The sequence below is a fragment of the Psammomys obesus genome, unplaced genomic scaffold (assembly GCF_907164565.1).
Source record: "Psammomys obesus unplaced genomic scaffold, mPsaObe1.curated_primary_1811, whole genome shotgun sequence".
In the NCBI taxonomy this organism is placed as follows: domain Eukaryota; kingdom Metazoa; phylum Chordata; class Mammalia; order Rodentia; family Muridae; genus Psammomys; species Psammomys obesus.
The window spans coordinates 20,242,627-20,259,434 of NW_026596101.1; the positions used below are offsets into that span (position 1 = coordinate 20,242,627).

Genomic DNA, 16,808 nt, shown 5'->3' on the forward strand with positions numbered 1-16,808 from the left:
ACACACACACACACACACACACACACACACACACACACACACACACAAACCAATAGCTTCCATCTACATTTCTGAGGATGAAAAATATGTTGGAGAGCAGAAATTCTCTACTGTTTAAATAATGAACATCATGAAGGACACAATGAACTACCTCATGGATCACACTGCCATTTAGTCGACTGTGTCCACACACATCCAGGAAATCAGGATCTGCTCACGGTATATTACTGTAATAGTATACGGCAGTTTCATTATGCAAAGTCTGCTGTGCTGCTAGCTTTGTGTATATGTGTGGAAGGAGGGTATGCATGTCCGTGTGGGAATCACATGTAAGTGTATGCATGTGGTGGCCAATGGTCAGCCTCGGGTCCTCCATAGGATTATTTACCTTGTGTTTTGAGAAAGGCCCTCTCACTTGACTCGAAGCTTGACAATTAGGTTAGGTTGGCTGGCCAGTAAGTCCCAAGGATCTGCTTGTTTCTGCTTCCCCAGAGCAGAAACTCCCGTTCCTTCATGTGGGTTCAGGGGTTCAAACGAAGGTGCTCATCCTTTTACAGCACGTTACCTCCTGAGCCATCTCCCCAGTTTCCCACAGTGCCGCTATTCTACGGTATAACTTTCAGAAAGAAGCAAACATAGCATGGCTTTGCAGGATCAGTTAGGGGCACCGTGGGCACTAAGGTGATGGAAGCTTTGCTTGCCATTACATGGAAATCTGTGAAAAGGTCCATAGATTTTTTTTTTTTTTTTTTTTTTTGGTAACACTTAAATCTTTCCCATAGGACCAACTTTTGTGAAAATGCACAATGCCTGGAATCTGCCCTGTCAGAGCCAGACATATTTTTTTCATTGAATCTTTCTTTGAGAGTAGTGATTTTTTTTCATATGTAATTTGCTTTTTATGTGAAGAGAGAGACATTCTGTTTCTCTTCTTTGGGTGGTTGTCATACTCCTGCAAGGACAATCAATACTGGGCCATTTATCTCTTGTTCCTCCCAACTGTGATGTGAGGTATATGAATGTAGGCAATATGGATTTTTTTTTTCATCGCTTTATTTTACTGTCATGTTATTGGCGAGCGGCCTTCACTTACTTTCCTTTCCGGAATATTTTGAACGTGATGACAACTCTTCAGTCTTTGTTTGTTAACTATGCTCTGCCTATCTACCTTTTCATGTAATAATTGCTTTCAGAGAATAAAACAGAAATGGAATATTGCTTTGTTTAATATTTTTCCAATCGAATACACTATAGCACAGCCATCTGTGAAAATACATTTTAGCTTTCATCAAATTCTGCCCTGGCTTTTTGAGGATTAATAATTCTTTTATGTGGGCGTGTTTCCATGGCTAATGTAATATTGTTGGGCAGAGACAAGGCTCTATTTATGTTCCTACTCAGGTAGGAAGGGAAAGGTTTGTTGAAGGGGAAATAATTGAGTATTTTCACTCTTAAATCTTTGTTTTGTAGAACAAGTGCTTTTGAAATAGAAAATAAAATCAGGAAGCTTTACTTGGTGGAAAAATTGGAAGTAAAAGCTATATTCACTTTTACTTCATTCTTTACCAATAGGAATAGGGTTCCCTCTTCATTCCGCCCTGTGTGACTGCCTGCTTTTCTACACAGGTTCTTTTACTTTGCTCTTTAGCGACTGGAATCCCTGTCATTTCTGTCTGTTTTTTGTTGTTGTTGTTTTCCTTCTCCCTCATGGCACTCTCCTATTTTTCCCTCAAAGGCCCACTGACACACAGCTGTTGAACACTCCAGAGGGAAGGGGCCTGGAGGATAAGGTATATCTCACAGCACAAGGAGTTTCATTGTGACTGCTTCCTCCTAGGTGCACAGATGGAGCCCGCCTTAGTCAACCTCCAGTGTACTCCCTACCCCGTGTACAACTGGGACAGAATTCCACCCATCCAGGGGAGGTGCAGGAGGCCTGAGGGAACATCAGCAGGCCCGATCTTGATGATCTCCTGCCAGGAATCAGGGCTGTTCCCAGGGATGATCACGGCCCGAGGACAGCATTCCAAAACACATGATAAGGCAGTGCAGACTGAAGGACTTGGAATTAGTTTGAATAACTTGGTTGGCTGTAAACCCTGGGAGGCGATCAATCTCAGGGATAGTTCTGGCCTGGGATGGTCCAGGCAGAAGAATACTATCTCCTGGGAGAAAAGACCAAACAGAACAAGTCCTGGATTAGCATATGAAAAGGCTCCTCTTCCTACAGCAGGCTAGCCCAAGAGGAAACACACTGAAAAAGCAGCACACTTTCATTTGTTCGTTTGTTTAATGTATGTGAGTGCTCTGTTTTTATGTACTTATGGGAATCAGATCCCATCAGCATGTGGGCCAGCATGTGGATGTTGGGAACTGAATTCAGAACCTCTGGAAGGGCAGCCAGTGCTCTTAACCATCTCTCCAGCCCCAACACTTCTTTTCTATTTTCAGAATTAGAACAGGCCTTTAAGAGAAGAGCGAGTTTCTAACGTGGAGATGGTGTGTTCCTCTTATTCAAACTAGTTCTAACTCTAGACAACTTTTAAAAGCTTGTATTTTTCCCATTTCTCATTATTCAGTCACATATATCTGTTTTCATGGACACTTCATTAGAAACCCACTGCCAAGAATAGACATAGTTTCACCTTTAATTTTAGATAGTGAAGAATAACATCAGATTTTTTTTTTCTGCCTAAAGCAGTTGGTTACCTTGTGGCGAGTACAGATATTTTGGGAACCTCTGTAGGAGAAAGCTGTGACTATCATGGAATTGGGTTTTGGACTGGGTGGATTTGTTTACCTACTTTAATGACAGTGCTGCTTTTTGGTCCTGCTAAGGCGTTAGAGAGACACAGGAAGAGATGGAGAGGTTCCATTGCCTACACTGGCGTCTCTGAACGACCAGACAACCAGCCATTTTTATCTGTTTTTTTTCCAATGGCTCCAAACAATGACTTCAAATAAGTTTCTGTCCACATTGCCAATTTATCAAATGCCTCAGCCTGACCAGAAACTTCAAGACACTAAGAGCTCACAGTATGAGGGAACTGATACAAAGGGATGGATGCTAAAGCTTGAAGGAATCGGTTATCACTGTCTGTATCTAGACGCGGCCTGCAATTAAGAAGGAAGATGGTTCATGTGGGCTTGGGGAGAGGAGATGTCTACATGAGAAAACGAATGCCAAAAAGGTACTTGTTAGTTCAGTTTCCTCCAAACTCGCCTTTTATGTTTTTCAAAGGAAAGGCTCAAGACTTGTTTTCTTTCCATAAATACAATTCATTTCAGCATTAGAAGTGTCTCAGTGTGTCTTCTGCTGAGGTGAAGCAGAGAGCTTGCGCTAGTTCATTCATTAGGGAGAGCAATTTGAGGCTGTTGACCGGAACACAAGGGTTTATAGATCCACTTGGAAGAGCAAGGATTCAAAGTTGAGACGCTCACATACTGTACTGCCTGCCCTTTCAAAGCATATAGTGTGATGTTTTGGCTTCATTCACAACGTTGCACAACTCTCACCTCTAACTTCTTAACGCTTTGATCTCCCTGAAGAAGCCCCTCAGGCAGCCATCAGTCTCCTTTCTGCGGTATGCGCTTGGCTGCAGTGGACATTTCATAGAAACTAAATCATGCCTTCATAGCCTTTGTGACTGGCTTCTTTCCCTCGAGTGCAGACTATGCCATTGTATGCAAATGTCAGGTTGTTTCTAACTCGAGGCTATTCCATATTATGAGGTCATGAGCAGTTGTGTATAAGTTCATGTGTTTAGACATATATTTTCATCCTTCCTTAGTGTGTATCCGATGGTGAAGTATGTAACCCATATGGGGATTCCATGTTTATTTACTGAAAAAAATTAAGTTGTGTGTTTGTGTGTGTAAGCGTGGTGAATAAGTGTGTGATGAGTGTGTGTATTTGTAAAGGCCAGAGGAGGGCATCTAGTGTCCTGCTCTGTCACTCTCTCTACCTTAGTCTTTTGAAACAAGGCCTCTCAATTGAACCTGGAGTTATACAGGGAATGAATAGGCCCTGACAACCCTCTTATTTCTGTCCTTCCACACTCATTATTGAGGTTATAGGAGTGTGTAACCACCCCTTGTTTTTCACATCGGGCTGGGAGCTTTAACTCAAACCATCTTGCTTGCTCAGCAAACTCTCTTACCACTGAACTATCGCCTCATCCAGTTTAACCTTTACATCAATTGCCAGACATTTTCCAAACTGGTGCAAATGCTTATATTCCCAGCAACAGTGTGATTGTGGGCTCCAGTTTCTCAGTAGCCTTGCAGGCACTGATTAGGATCAGTCCTTTGCACTCATTTTAGTGGATCTGAGTCCTATCTTATTGTGTGTTTTACTTGCATTCTGTAATGGCTAACAATGTTGCCCATCTTTCCTTATACTTACTGGCAATTGGCCACGTATCTGTCTTCTCAGCACAAATGTCTATTTAGAATTTTCTCATTTTTAATTACTTTGTCTCCTGGTGGTTACATTGTAAGAGATTGTTTCTAATAGTCCAGGTACTAGCCCCATATCAGATAGAAGTAATATATTTTCCAATAATTCTGTGGATTTTCTATTTGCTTTCTTTATGAAAATAATATTCTTATTTATTATTTGAGAGATTCATACATTGTGTTTTGGTCATTTTTATCCCTCTCCCATTTTATCCACCTCCCATTCTTTACCTACCAAAACTGCATGGTGTTTTTTGTTTTGTTTTGTTTTTTTCTTTTAATGTTAAACCCATTGAGTCCAATTTGTGATGCCTTAAAGTGACCTTTCTTTCAGCAGCTATCAGTTAAAAGTAGTTCCTTAAGTAGGGGCTGGGACTTGGTGCTCTCCTCCCCTCTTCATGTTGGAATTTTGCCTGGCTTGATCTTTCACAGACTTTGTGCATGCTGCCACAACCGTTGTCAGTTCATGTCCAGAAAACACCTTCTTGTAGCTGTCCACGCCTTCTAACTCTTGTGATCTATTCTGTCCCCTCTTCCATGATTACCTCTGAGCCTTGAGAAGATATAAACGTCTCATTTAGGGGTGAACACTCTGAAGTCCCTTCATTTCAACCCCTTGAACAGCTAAGGGTCTCTGTTTTAATCTCCATCTACTCTAATAAGAAGCATCTCTGCTGAGGGTTGAGATATAATATAATATAATATATATAATATATGTAATAATATATAATACCCATATATAATATATGGGTATTACAATAAGCCATTAAGAGCATGCTTAATATTATTTCTATTTACCACAATATTAGTAGGATCCGATAACAGTAATTGGTATGGGTTTCATCCTGTGACCTCAAAATGAATCCGAAAGTATTTTTATTATCCCCATAACATTTTGTACAGCGATTGTACTACTGGACCTATCTTTCCAGATCAGTCATTACTTTAGCTTCCAGCATTCACATTGGGCTGACATGGAAGCTTCATCTTTACTGGCTGGTTTTCACAGTGCTGGGAGGAGCTATACACACTACAAGGGAGAAAAGTAATCATCCATGTCAGAACCAGCTTGATTTCTTGATATTCTATTACTCTAGAATATGGCATCTTCAGTAATGGGGTCTTATTGTCAAGTCCTGCAGGGCAGTAAAGAGCAGTGGCAACAGCCTATAATTTAATGTTTGTGGGACACCATTGGTGCTCCCAAAGAGGAAACCCATTTCTGGCACTGACTTTATTATTATTATTATTTCAGTCCTTACAATTTATTCATTTTATATACTGATGGTAGCCTCCTCCTTCAACTCCTACCGGTTCCACCCTCCTTCCCTCTTACCCCCATCTCCTTCCCATAGTCCATGGGAAGAGGGAGATCTCCTCCCCTGTCATCTGCACCTAGCTTATCAAGACTCATCAGGACTGCCTGGATCCTCTTCCTCTGTGGCCTGGCAGACCACATCGCCATGGGGAAGTACGCAGGTAACTGAGTTCATGATAGGGGCAGCCCCTGCTCCCCTGACTCAGGAACCCACATGGAGACTGGGCTGCCTATCAGCTATATCTGAGAAAGAGGTCTAAGTCCTCTGCATGCATCGTCCTTGGTTGGTGCATCAGTCTCTGCAGGACATCCTGGGTTCAGAATTTTAGCTTTGTTGGTCTCCTTGTAGAGCTCCTGTCCACTCCGGGTCCTTTTATATCCCCCTTCTTCCATAAGTCTCTCTGCACTCTGCCCAAAGTTCTGGCATTGACTTTATATTTGCTAGTCTGTAGTGTCTAGTAGGAACATTGTCCTCTGTGAAAGCATATCTCCATATAAATTCTTTTTATGTGCATATGTACATATGTTAGGAAGCTGCCACAGTAGTAGGATTCCATGTAACATTTTCAAAAGATTTTTAATGTTAGTTACCACTCCTAACCCTTTCCTCTACTCTGCCTTTCCATCCCTCACCCTATTTCCTTTTCCATTCACCACTCCCTTTACTGTCGTCACTCAGGATACTGTTTCCAGCTCCATTCACTTATCTCCAAATTTCATTTTTCTTAACAGTTGGATAATATTCCATTGTATAAATGTGCCACATTTTCATTACCCATGCATTAGTTGATGGATATCTGATGCTATTGCCAGTTCCTGGGTATTATGAAGAGCAATGAACATGGATGAACAATCTCTCTGTAGTGGGATATAGAATTCTTTATATTCAAAAGTGTTCCAGCTGTATTGAACAGTAGGTGTATTTATATTTTTTTTTGAGGATCCTCTACACTGAATTCCATAGTAGGTGCACAAATTTTCACTCACTGCACCAGTGAATAATTATTTCTCTCTCCCCATATGTTTGCTGTTGCTGTACAAGAAGGGTCCTGATTTTTGTGTGTTAGTTTTGTCTTGCTATATGGTGAATGAGTTTATCACCTATATGATTTTGCTGGTCGAGCCTAAGTCTTTTAGATATTCAACCATCATTGGCAAATAAGAAAACTTTGACTTATTTCTTTGCTATTTGTATATCCTTTGTCTCCTTTTCTAGCTAATACTTTAAATATCTTCTAACCATTATTTGATGTTTAGATAGAGAACTGAATAAATGAGAGAAGTTTACTCTGCAACTAATTGTCTGAATTGCAGTAAAATGTAGTTTTCTAAAATTTGAGAGTAAACTTTATTTTCCTTCTAACTTCCAAGAGGCAAAAGAGAATATTGAAATAATAAAGAAGTTGCTTGGAGAAAACAAAGAACAGTATGGCCACATCTTTTTTGACTTCATAGAGAGCTAGAAAGTATGTTCATAGGAAAGTTAGTCTACTACTCCCAGATCGTAGTAATCTCCATTTTTCCTTACCTTCCCAGAAGACCTCATTGTCTTCACTTTTGAGAAAAGAGAATAGATTAGACAGACAGATTCAATAGATGATAGATCAGAAAAGATGATAGACTTAGGTAGGGAAAGCACCTGTGACAGAAAGGAGGATACAGAGGGTAGAGATGGGAGAGCTTTGAGCATGAAAGAAGTCTGCCGTGAGGGAGAGGAATGGAAAGGAGGTCTGAGATACTTAGACCTCTGTGCAGTCTGGGGAATGTTTGGTAAGGCTAGTGGGGCATCCGTTATCTGGCATTGCTGTGAGCGCAGTCTCATATTACCAAGGCATGGGATTGCTTCAATGTTTGCCCGTTCATAGGCTGGGAGCAAACATAATGTTGATTTTAGTTTATAGTTTTAAATTGTTGATAAATTTTCTGTAATCGAACTCTGTTAGGTATTTTTTTTTAATTGTTCTCTTTCACTTGACTGACTAAAACCTTGGAGTCATCAAGTATGCACCTTTGGAGATAATATTAGTTACTTATCTTATTCCTGGGATCAAATACATGATGATGGAAGTAAGTTAAGGGAAGACTTGCCTTGGCTTACAGTTTGGGGGGATACATTTCATCATAGGTAGGAAGCTGGGACTATGGGTGACAGTGATCCACAGCCAGGAAGCAGAGAGAGAGAAGAGTGCTGGTGCTCTGCTGGCTCTCTCTTTTTATTCAGACTGGCATCCTAGCCCAAGGAATGCACCCTCATTTACACTGAGCTTTCCATGTAGCTAGCCCAGTCAAGAGATCCCTTCACAGACATGTGCAGATGTCTGTTGTCTAGACATCCACCAGAAGTGTAATGACTTTCCTTTTACAGGATGTGAGGAGCCTGACAAAGAACAGTACAGACCACTCTTGGGTGGCTGTGTAGAAATGTTCTTAAGATGGTGTCACTTAAGAACTTGGATCTAGCCACACTTGAAAAAAATACCTGAAGTGCTGGACTTTTTCTTATGCAGCACAGAAAACAGACCTTTTCTATGTTTTCTAGTTAGTTTTTTGTTGTTGTTGTTTTGTGGTTGTTGTTGTTTTTAATTTGCCTGATAGTTGAGATTCAGACACTTATAATCAGAAGACCCATGTGCTAATACATTGAGAGCTTTGCTAAAGAAAATGCATGATGCTAAAAGCAAAGCCAAGGTTAAGAATATGGGGTCACCTTTCTTCTCAGCTGTTCTCATACTGCCTTCCCTCCATTTCAAAAATGGCTGTGGACAAACCTCTTTTGATTTCAGTATGAAGTCATTTTGTAATAAGTCATTCTTTATTATATTCCGAATTATATAAAATTGCTTCGTCACATCAGCCAAGCACGATCCCCGAAGATGGCTTGAGTTTTTATGTGAGTTCCTCTCATTTGGCTTATAACTTTCAAGAACCTCTCTGAAATACATAACTGACAGAAAACACTTGTGACGACATTGAATATTGCTAGTTTTATCTGGGAGATGAGAGAGACAAAGACAATGTGTTTTTTGTTTTTTTTAACCAACAAAAAGTAAAAAAGATATTGATGATGCTTGATTGTTGTTTCTGGCAGATTTATAATGCAATAAAAAATGTGTTCTGCAATCATTTAGCCCATGTGGATGATATTATCCGTTTCAGTCAGAACTGTTCGTGTCTTCCAGATCCCTGAAGCTCTTTTTATTCAAGCGAAGGGTACTGCTAAAATGTTGAACTCAAACATTCCCCCCGAAGTTCTTTCAAGACCATTATTATGAATAGTTTGGTTTTAAGAAATTCCAGATGAATGGTGTAAACCAAGATGAAAGGCGAAGCGTCACAGCAGCTGTGCATAAGAATTAAGCAGAAGTATGCAAATTCTGCCCCTGCAGATGAGAACAATGTTAAGCCGCTGCTTCAGTAAGAATATTGGTGACCAAGAGGTGCACAAGGCACTTGGCTTCAAGAATTAATGAGCAAAGAAGTCCCTCGCTTTCCACATGACATTAGGATATTTGTGTGAATACATCATCATTTGGCGCAGTTTGCCATAGAAACAAATGTTAACCATGACACAGTCACAGCACAGGTACTTGACCTTAACTATAAATCTGGTTTATGAAATTCTGAGCCTTAAATAATTAAGTTCCCATAAAGAAAGGCACTGATTTATTTTATTATTATTATTATTTTATTTATTTATTTATCTATTTATCTATCTATCTATTTATTTATTTATTTATTTATTTATTTATTTATTTATTTTTACAAAAACTGAATTCTTGAACTCAAAGGACCTTCTGATGATGTTAGAATTCAGTGGCAAGTCTGGGTCAATCTTTTCTACATTGAGAAATGATAAAATGAGGAAAGCTAAGTAACTTGAGAGAAATGTTAAAAGGAAGGTTCTAGAATGAGGCAAGTGTTGAAAAGTACTAGAAATAATAGCCAGCTCAAATTGGATACTTACCATGTGTCTAGTGCATAGAAGCACTTTGTAGTTACAATATCATTAAAACTTCAGAATACCCTCCAGGGTTATGGACACAAAGGCTTCCTAAAGGCTTCCACACCAGGAAGAGTCAGGCAGGATGTCTTCAGTTACACGAGAGCTTATAAATGCTATGGCGTGCTGTTGGCTTCCGCAGACCTCTCTGGAAGCAGTCACTGTTACAAAATCCTTAGAGCTGGTTTCTCTCGTACAACTTTAATTTGCCAAATAGACTTTGATATAGCCACTGCCAATCTTGGAAACCTTCCGTTTTGATATTTCCAGGTTGTCAAAAATCTGTATTTGTTTCACAAGCAAAGCTGTTTTTGTTAAAGTAAGAAAAGATATTACAAGCACCTTCTTTAACCCTCTACAATAGAAGGCTTCTTTCTAAAACTAAGCTAAAATATAATCAAATAAAAAAAAACCTACAGGCAAATATACAGTTACCCACATCCCACACCACTGCCAGTACTAATTGTCTTTTGGTATGACTTCTATGAAGACTGTCCCCTACATTTAAACTTGGCCATGCATGACACACTTCTGAGCTGGGGTGGTCGAGCTGAGCTCCCTAGCTCCCAAGGGAGATTCTAACCAAGAAATCTTTCTCAGAGTGTTGCTTGTTTTTCTGTCATCTCTTATGTGTTAATTCTGTTATCACATGGTTCGGAGTAACTGCTGGCTCCTGCCATGTTTGCCTTCCCCAGCCAGGAGGGAGGAGGAGGGAGAGGGCACGTTCATTCCCTTGGAAGACAAGAACAAGGAACATTGATGATTTGTTCTCACATCTGTGTTACTCAAGCTTGCATCATGGCAGCTCTTGGTGCTGGCACACAGTTGTGGCAGATAATAGTAGTCATTTTCTAGTATCCACTTTTTCTTTCTTTTCCCCAAAGGGCAATGTAATGGTTTCTCTAAAGTTTGCTAACAACTGACTCTTGACAAAGTCTCTATTCCCTCGGCCCCTTTGCTGCAGCGATGGGCATCTATAGTACCCTTTCCTGGCCTGACAGTGCATCTCAGCACTGGATCCACATCTGGTCGACCACTCTGCGGTTTTAATATCACGTTACTACTTACAAAAGGAATCAATCTTTCCAAAGTCCCGGAACAAAACCCTTGGTGGAGCCGGTGTCTGTATTCTCAACATTAGACCATGGTAAGAGCAAGAGACACTGAGAAATACTATATTGATTTGGAATTCACATGTTCAACCAAATTGTGGATTTTTTTTTTACAAAGAGACAATCAGTTTAGAAATTAAAAAAACAATTAAAGTTCACTCTTACACTTAATCAGAGCATGTGATGCACTAGAATAGTACTCAGAAATGACAACTGTGCTCTTTTTTATTTGAGACAGGATTTCTCTGTGTAGCCTTAGCTGTCCTGAACTCACTTTGTAGACCTGGATAGCCTTGAACTCACAGAAATCTGCTTGTCTCTGGCTTCCAGAGTATTAGGATTACAGGTGTGCACCACTGCGCCCAGACCTCTGTAAACACTGTATATACATATTCAAAATAAAAAACAATGGAAAGGCAATAAGCTCAGAACTCTACTTGACCAGAAAAGACACAGTATACCCAACAATAGTAGAAAAATGAGTCTGACGATGACTAAACATTAATGGCATAGAAACTATATCAAAATGGCGAAGAAAACTAATACCTGTTGCTTGAAAAGATGAATTAAGTGGACAAGAGAACAACCTTTGACGAACTAAGAAAAAAAGAGGAAAGGTACAAGAAAAAGCTGTTGTTGAGGCTGGGGAAATGGCTCAGTGGATAAAGAGCTTGCTAAACAAATATGACAGCCTATGTAAAATTGGATGCTGCAGCAGGCATCTGTCATCCAGGCACACCCAAGGGAAGATGGAAGGCAGAAACAGGGGAGTCCTTAGTAGTTTGTGAGAACTGGTGTGCCAACATAAGAGACCCTGCCATAGGTAGAAAGGACACTCAAAGTTGATCTCTGAGACCCATACGTGTGACAGACAGACACACAGGTGGACACACATACGATTAAAACTAAAATTTTAAAAAGAGAAAATTGAGATTAAGGAAAGAGATTTTATTATACGGAATGATCAGTTAATTACATAATTATATGTGATTGTTGCTAACCAACCTGAGGACCTATGTAAGGTTGTTTTATTTTTGTTTTGTTTTGTTTTTTTCCTAGAAAAAAATGTTGTATTGAGATGAATAAGAAACAAGTGGTGACTCTATGGCAGTGCTTGCCTTAAGGAATCAAACATCTGTCTACCCTTCCTCACCTCTGTGCCCACCCACACATACCCTTTGTAACTCATGGCCAGGAAAATTTTTAGTCTGCATTTTACTGCCCTGTTTACAAATAACCGTTAACATCTATGAATCCAAGCTCTGCAGAGGAAGAAAGTTCCTGTTCTAGTTTTGACAACAGCTTCATTGACTGCCCAGGGGTCCCTTCGAGCAATAGGATTTACATTTACAGGCTTCTGGGAATATGGCCCCTGACCACGCACAGCCCAGCCCCCTCCCTAGGAACTGCTTTGGTTAGAAGGGAGTGCCTTACCCAGTGTTCCATCTCCCCCCTCACCATAGAGATGGGGAAAAGCTTCCTGAAGGCTGGTAGGCTGGTACCCTACTAACTGATCGGGATCCCCAGCCTGTTAAACACACACACACACACACACACACACACACACACACACACACACACGACAGTGAGAGAGAGAGCTTTCATCATAAAAAGTACTGAATCTGTGATAGATTTCCATCACTGTGACAAAATACCTGAGACTAACAAAGGAAAAAAAAAAAAAAAGAAAAAAGTTTTATTTTGGGTCACAAACCTTGGGGGTTTCAGTCCATAGTCACCTGCTCTATTGATGTAGGCCTGGAATGAGGCAGAGCATCATAGCAACAGGAGCCTAGGAGAGAGGAGGTTATTTATCTCAATGGCATAAAAACTTCAGAGGGAGGAAGAAGAAGACAGCGATAAAAGGAAAGGAGGTTAAGGAAGTGGAGGGTTAAGATACATTCACAGGTATGCTTCATCAGGACAACTGTCCCACGTCTATTTAGTCATGAACTCATAGTGGATTAATCCACTGATGAGGACAGAAGCCTCATAGTCCAGTCATCTCTCAATGTCCCACTTCTGAACACTGCTGCTCTGGAGACCCAACTAAGCACACGAGCCTTTCAGGGATCCTTCATATTAACAGCATGAAAAATCATAAGTGTCTTTTTGAAATTAAAGGTAGCTTCCCGCAACACTATCTGGTATATTACACTATGAGCTGAGTGTGTGACAACTCACAGGCTTGGAGAAAAACTCACAAAGATGGTACATTGCCCTTAGCCCCAGAAGTTTAATCATGGCAACTGATCATAGAGAGATTTACCTCTGTGGAGAGTGTTCTACCAGATCTGAGTCTTTCCTCAGAAATGTTTCTATCTGTAGGATTTTTTTTTTTTGGCAACCTTTTTTGTTCGCCGTGGTGGCCAGTGTGGAGGTCCATCTTATCTCTAAGGTTAGCAGCAAGGAAAAGGAGCAGCCCTCTTCCTATAAAATGAGACAAGGCAGCCTGTGGACAAGGCTGCTTGCTGCTACCGGATAGGTCAGACACTAAGTCCTCAGAGACATGAGGATGGAGGGATGCTGCAGGCGTGAGGATGCAGGGACCCTGAGGTTTCCAGAAGAGAACGGTGCCGGAATAGTGACTACGAGCTTCACTAAGAAATGCTGAGAAGATGAACCAGGGAGCGTGGAGGTGACACTAGTGTAAGTGAACAATGAGTTTAATCACACTGTCAAGTCCAGCTGAGCACCCAGGCTGGCTGACATGATTGGAGGAAGCAGGAGCGGGTATGGGCCTCACAGTGGGAATTATGTGGCAGTTGTGGCCACCTGTAGAGGGAGAAATCATTGTGATTCACATTTATAAAATACTATTTTTGGTAACTTTCTGTAGAAGACATTTTTTTTGCCCATGCATAGCAAATACTGGCACATCTCCAAATAGAAACAAAAAGCCAAAAAGCAGCGGACCAAAGGTAGACATAATCGACATTCTGACACTTTTTAGGTATTCTCCCTGGGATGGGTGGCTCATAGAGTAGCAATTAGAATTAGTCCAGGCTAGGTTTTATTTCTTTTGCAGGAGAAATGAAATGCTCTTTTGATTAAGGTAATCATTTGTATCTCCTTTTACTTTCTTGTCTATGATTTCCTCCTGTTAAAAATTATTAAATGAAACTTATATTTATTAAATTTTGACAACTTTCCAATGTTTACCCCAGTTTTTTAATAAAAGAGGCACCAAATGGTATGTTGTGATGTCAACTAAAATATTAAAAGTAACATTTTCAGCAAATAGAAAAATTTCACTATGAAAATAGTTGAACAATTAATAAGAGCCCAAGATACTTCCTATTATAAACACCCCTTTAAATGAGAAAAACTATAAATAAAAATTGCATTTGGACATTATCTTAAGTCTTAATTCATTAATTGAATTAAATGAGCCATCCAGTCAAACTAAAGTAAAACAATACATTCAATAGTACATGGGAGACACAAATTATTTATTTCCATTTTATTGTCAATATAATAAAGCCAAGAGAATCTGCAGACTGTGTGGCAGTGACTGAAAAGAAAACTAAGGATTCACAATCAATGCATAAGAACAACGTCATGTCTACCTTCATAAAATCTGTTCAGTAATTAGAAAGAGCCTAATAAAACATATACAAAGTCCTTTAAAGAGAAATGATTCTAAATATGTTAAGTCGTGTCATAGAGAAAATCATGTTGTACAGAAATCAAGTTCTTAGTATTTTCCTTAAAAAAGAAAAAAATTGCCCCCAAATTGCCCCCAGCAGCACTGTAGGTGTGGCTACTGTGTCACATATACATTAATAGATAGCTGAGAGAGACTATGTCTAACCTTAGTGTTCTGAGCCGTGACCATCTGAATGATTAATAGCCTAACATCCCCTGAAAAAACAGAGATGACCACCAGTCCTGGGCCAGAGTGCCCAGGCGGGAAGCTAGCCTAAGATGACCACTAGTCCAGCACTGCACAGGCCTGGGGAGGAGGGGACAGCCCATGCCTGCAATGACCCCTGCCCAGTGTCATAATGGGTGGGGCATAGCACTCCTGAGACCACTCCCGAGAGGACTCCAGGCCCTCAGAGACCCCAGATGCCACTAAGAGGAGCAAGTAACTGGTGCAGTAATGGAAAAGAAAGAGAAACAGAAGAATGTGGGCACAATGAAGAGAGGCTGAACTGGAGACTGGAGAGTAGTGAGGTGAGTAGCTGGTGATGCCACCTGGGACCATAGTCAGGTCCTGGCCCCTGCTGCCACCAGGGGCCATGGCTGGGTTCATGGCCCTGTAGTAGCAAAGATCTGTTCCCACCAAAGGTCAGGCAGACATCTCTGGTCCCGGGATGCCACCTGGGGACATGTTGATGTTTGAGGGCTGAGTAAAATTGGCCCCACCCCAATTAGTGGGATAGTGAAAGACCTGGCCCTGGGGATGTGAGAGCAGGAGAGCTGACTCCACCCCTAGCCAGCTGCAATATGGGAGAGTGCCCCCCTCCCCGTTTCAGGAGTTGTGGGAGAGCTGGCCCAAGAGCATGAGTGAGGTTCAGGCCAGCCCTGGCTACACAGAGAAACCCTGTCTCAAACCAAACCAAAGCAACAAAACCAAAGCAAACAAAGAAAGAAAAGCTTCTGGTTAGAAGCTCTCCTGATTTAGGAAAATGGCGGTAATAGGTTCTCCTCTAGGGTGGAGGACCTCTCTAGCCATGAATAGTTGGCTGGGCTTACAGTAGCAGGCATTAATTCCCTCCTATTGAACTGGACTTAATTCAACTAGACAGTCGTTAGTTTACCAAATATATAGGGATCACTATTGCTCGATTGGAGATAGTCTGCCAGCTAAGTCATTGCAGTCCATAGCTTTACAGATACGTAGAACTACTGAGAGCTTTTCTCCCTTGGCAGTGTGTGCAACACCTTTCAGTGCTATGGCAGCTGGTCCTCGAGGAAGAGGCTTGTAGGTCAGTTCCAGCTCAAGTCCTCAAAGTCCTGCCTGCGCCTAAAGTGTGTGATATCTTCAGCAACAGAGCCTTACCTTCAAGCTTTGGGAGACAACCAAGGGCAACAGCAAAGTTCTATAGTGTTTTTGGGAGTCTCTTGAACTCCTTTGACCAAAAATTCAAAGAGAGATTTCTCATGCCTGGCACTGAGGTTTTGTTCCATAGTTTATACTTACTGGGTGAAGCATTATCACTCCAAGTGGTGTAACTTTATTGAAACTAAACACACACACACACGCACGCACGCACGCACGCACGCACACACACACACACTTTTTACCTATCTCTATGGCTTTCCAAATACTTTTAGTGTAATTTATCTTTCTTCCTTCTCCTTCTGTATTATCCACACCCCTCCTCAGAGGGATAATACAGAGGCCTCAGGTTTCTTCCCTACCCCCCCTCCACAGAGCACCTAAACTCTACTAACCATTTATCTAAAGATAACCTCTCTACCCCTCATTATGCATGTGCAGCACGTTTTCATCCTCTATTCATCAGATGAAGGACATTTAGGATGTTTCCATTTCCTAGCTATTGTGAATAAAGTGGAAATCACCACGGCTGTGCAAGTATCTATACAGTAGGATCTCAAGTCCTTTGGGCATAGGCCAAGGAGTAGTATAGCTGGGTTCTATGGCAGGTCTGTTTTCAGCTTTTTGGTAATACTCTCATTTCCAGAGTGGCTGTACTAGCCTGCAACTCCACCAACAGTGAGTGAAATCTCCCTTCTCCACATCCTAATCAGCATTTGCTGTCTGTCGTTTTTTTGATCTTAGCCATTCTGACCAGGGTGAGATGGAATCTCAAGGTCGTTTTAATTTGCAATTCTCTGATTGATAAAGATCTTGAACACTTCTAAAAGATTTCTCTTGGGCATTTTAATTTCTGCTTTTGAGAACTCTCTGTTCAGATCCATTGCCCATTTTTAATTGTTTCTTTTTTAA

The 16,808-nt window shown here is 40.9% G+C and overlaps 1 non-coding gene across 1 annotated transcript; it reads left to right on the forward strand.

Moving 5' to 3' along the window:
- The first annotated feature begins 14,623 nt into the window (after window positions 1–14,623).
- Window positions 14,624–14,750, forward strand: LOC129692328 (small nucleolar RNA SNORA17). Its single transcript, XR_008722682.1, has one exon. It is a non-coding gene; the product is annotated as a small nucleolar RNA SNORA17 (small nucleolar RNA).
- Window positions 14,751–16,808: the final 2,058 nt, after the last annotated feature.